The 3,918-nt window shown below is 44.7% G+C and overlaps 1 pseudogene; it reads left to right on the top strand.

Annotated features, from left to right (window-relative positions):
• The first annotated feature begins 3,042 nt into the window (after positions 1-3,042).
• LOC106736304 (rRNA-processing protein FCF1 homolog pseudogene) lies at positions 3,043-3,672 on the top strand (annotated as a pseudogene).
• Positions 3,673-3,918: the final 246 nt, after the last annotated feature.

Here is a 3,918-nt window from a genome sequence, read left to right as displayed (position 1 = left end):
AGGATGAGAAAACAAGCCACCAGGTTTGGGACTCTAACCGTGGTCAGCCAGGTGGGAGTCTAGGACTTTAATCGCCATGCCACCTGCCAGCCCCTTGTCAATGATTTTCAACGAATCTTCCAAATAAGTGAAAATTCCCTCTTCCTCACTAATTTTGTCATATTTACTATGTACCAGATCCTGTTCTAAAACCTTGCAGTATAAACTCATTATCTGCTGACAACAATCCTGTGAAATAGGAACTATTACTATTCTGATTTCACAGATGAGGAAACTGAGGCAAAGATCATTTCGTTCCTAGGACTGCACAGCTGGCCAGGCTGGGGCTGAGATAAGACTGCAGGCAGCATGGCTCCTGAGGCTGTGCTAGCAACTCTAAGGCTCTATAATAAAATATGAAACAACTTGATTTAAATGTAAGTGGTAAAATATCAAGGAATGATGAACACCGAAACTCCAGAAGGGAGACATCTGTGGGAGGAAGACAAGGCAGGGGATGTTACATGGGAGGTGAACACACCAGGCTCTAAAGGTCTAATTACGTTCTCTATCTCAGTCTGGTGAGGGATACGCGTATGCGTATGTATTCATTCTGCTATTATCCTTCAACTGTACATACACATTTTGCATAGTCTTATGTACAGGATACATTTCAGTTAAAAAAGATATTTCAAGGAGTATCTGCAGCTGTCACAAATGGCACTGAGGATCCCTAGAGAGGGTGAGCACCCCCTAATGGAGAGGACAAGAACAGCCATTCTTTTCCATCAGGGAAAGGGCAGGTGGGAAGTGGAGGGACCTAGAAGTTTCCTTCTGTTCAGAATCTAAGATTCTTCCCTAAGTCACATTCTAGAATTCACAGGAAGAAATAAACCTGCATTACCTGAGATTGTGAGCCGACGCCTCTGTAGAGCGATGTGGAATTAAGATGTAAAGCTGACAAACGCCACACTTGAGCATAGGCGGTTTAGTGATAGGGATACTGAGGAACTCCTTGACATATTCCGAGAGCTTTCACTGTATGTGATTTATACATTAACACCGATGCGGGGAAGGGGGGACCCACTCCAGCAAGCAGGCGAAGCTACTTGCCTCAGAAGAGACGGCAGTGAATGCATGTTGACACTAAGCAAGAACTCTCCTTGGTGGGTAAAGACCTAATGTTGCTGAGGGGAATCTGGGCTCGCAAATCCTGAACCACTTTTGGGCATCTCGACAGCAATCACGTGAGAGGAAGACCTAGCTCCCTAATCACGGCAAAGCTGGGTCGATGTGCGAGGCAATTTAACCAGCGTGTTCCTGAGGGGCTGCCGATTTCCTCCGTCCCACACCAAACCAATTAAAGCTGCATCTGCTGAGAGCAGAGCCCAGAAATCTGCTAATCACTTCCCCCACCCCACGGTCCTCATGGAAGTATTCTGGGGCTGCCGTAAGTCAGGTGAATTAAGAACTAAGATGCTGGGGCCAGCAGGTGGCGTGGTGGTTAGGGTGCTGGACTCCCACGTGGCTGACTGCAATGTGAGCTCCAGTCCTGGTGGCTTGCTTTTTCACTTTCTCTTTTCTCATCTCTCTCTGGTGAATGCACGTGCCCTATAGCAAATTATCAATTAAAAAAATAATGATGATAAATACAGTTTGCAAAAGAACAAAGATGTTCATCATCACCTGGGTTCATAATTCAACCCGAGTTGAATCTTGTTTCTGCCCACACCAGCTATATAACCTTGAAGTTACTTAACTTTGCTGAATCCCAACAGTTCCATCTGTAAAACTGGATGGTGATATTACCTCTCAGAATCACCAGGGAAATGTAATTAGAGGTGGTACATCAGGTACTAGGCTATGATAGTACTCAACTATTTAGCTATATTCCTTGCTACAATTTATGAGAATCCATAATATACACGGCAATGTGGGGGACAGGTAGGCGGCTATTAAAATGAACAAAACTTGGGGCCAGCAGGTGGCATGGTGGTTAAGATGCTGGACTCTTACATGACTGACTGCAGTTCAAGTACCAGACCTGGTGGCTTGCTTTCTCACTTTTTCTTTCTCTCGCTCTCTCACATGTGCCCTATAGCAAGTTTTTAAAAATAATAAATAAAATTAAATTAGTCATTCTTTAAAAGAAAGAAAGAACAAAACAGCCCACGACCTTTAAGGAAATTACTGCTAGGGGAGTCATTTTAAATGGTTTTATATAACCCTACCAGGAAGAAAAAAAACACCTCAATTTTTTTCTGGAATTAGGAATGCATTGCCAGCCTGAGGCAAAATTACTTAAAACCTTTGATCTGGGCCAACCAGTGGCATGGTGGCTGGGGCTTCTGGATCCCAGAGGGCCAACTGTGTGTTTCAAGTCTTAGACCCAGCAGCTTGAAAAGCTGGGCTTATGTGCGTAGGTATCCAAAATCCCAGGAGAATGTTTGAAAATGATTAGACCATGGCTATCCCTCTGGGAAGTTCTTTCTCACTGTCCCTCTCTCTGTCTCGCTCTGGCAAGCACTGGCACCCTACCGAAATTTTAAAAAACAAAAACTATCTTGATCTTATTCAGGGAACACTTTACAAGTAGAAAGTGGAAAATCTACTGGGAATATATATAAACCAAAAAGCTGACCCTTTGAATTAGACCAGGGACTAAGAGTGACTTTGAACTATCAATTGACCAAAATTTGCTAGCCTATGCTCTGTTCCTCCCACTGAGTCCTTTGTACCGATAGGTGTGATGTCAGAAAGCCTTAGGGACATGTCACAGTGCTGTTGTCCGCTAATTATGGGTTCTCCTCCAGTTCCCCTTCATGGCATGGTAACTCCTAGGACCTTATTGACCGATATCTCCCACTGAACCTCCCAGAGTATCCCACTATGATACTATTGGGGTCTGGGCCCTTACAAAGTCCATCACCTCGGAAGGTAAAATTTCCCCCAGGGAAAGTACACCTGAATTTTCATAAGATTTTTGTAGTGTTGTTGTCAATTTTCTGTACCAAGGGAGAAACATCAATAGCAGTCTTATTTCAAAATGATAGTGAAGCGCTGTTGGTGATTCCGGAAGAGACAAGAGTGTGGCGTGAGCATGGGGAAACAAAAGAAAACAAGAAAGTATGCAACCATGAAGTGAATGCTTAGTCTCAGAGGTCAAAGGCTTGAAGGAAAAGATAGATTAAAACCTAAAAAGCAAGAAAAGAAAGATCCTAGCACGCTGAAGGAAAGAGACATCTCCCAACACCCTTTCTGCTTATTCTTTCAGTGTAATACACAGGTGGGTCCACCTTGCCACATCCTGGTTGATACCAACTTTATCAACTTTCCCATTAAAGCCAGACTGGACTTAGTGCAGTCCATGATGGACTGTCCTTGTGCCCAGTGTATCCCTTGTATGACTGTGTGATGGCTGAAACTGAGAAATTGGGGCAAAAGTATCGAGTGGCTCTAAGGATCGCCAAGGATCCAAGATTTGAACGATGACCATGCACACATTAAGGAACCTATGCGCATGACTGCTTAGCACAGAGAGTAACTCAGCACAAGAGTTACATCATGGCCACAGTTGACCGAGACCTTAAATGAAGACTCGCGAAGATCCCAGGAGTTCCTATTATGTACATTTCTAACCACAGATACAACAGTGAGTGGATGCCAGATGATTATGGAGCCCCTCGGTTCTAATTCTTTTTTTTTTTTTTTTTTGGGGGTTTTTGCTATAGGGCGCGTGTGCTCGCCAGACAGGCAGTGAGAGACAGAGAGACAGAAAGCAAGAAATCACCCTCCGCGGGGGATGGCCACACCGCAATCCCTTCTCCATTCTCTTCTCGGGATCTTGGGCACGCACGCACACCCGCCAGGTGTGAGTTTTAAGCCACCGGGTCCTGGCCGCGAACCGTGGTCGACTACATGGGAGTCCAGAGACAGAGC

This window comes from Tupaia chinensis, unplaced genomic scaffold (genome assembly GCF_000334495.1).
Source record: "Tupaia chinensis unplaced genomic scaffold, TupChi_1.0 Scaffold138390_1, whole genome shotgun sequence".
NCBI lineage: Eukaryota > Metazoa > Chordata > Mammalia > Scandentia > Tupaiidae > Tupaia > Tupaia belangeri.
This window is presented reverse-complemented; position numbering and strand designations above follow the sequence as displayed.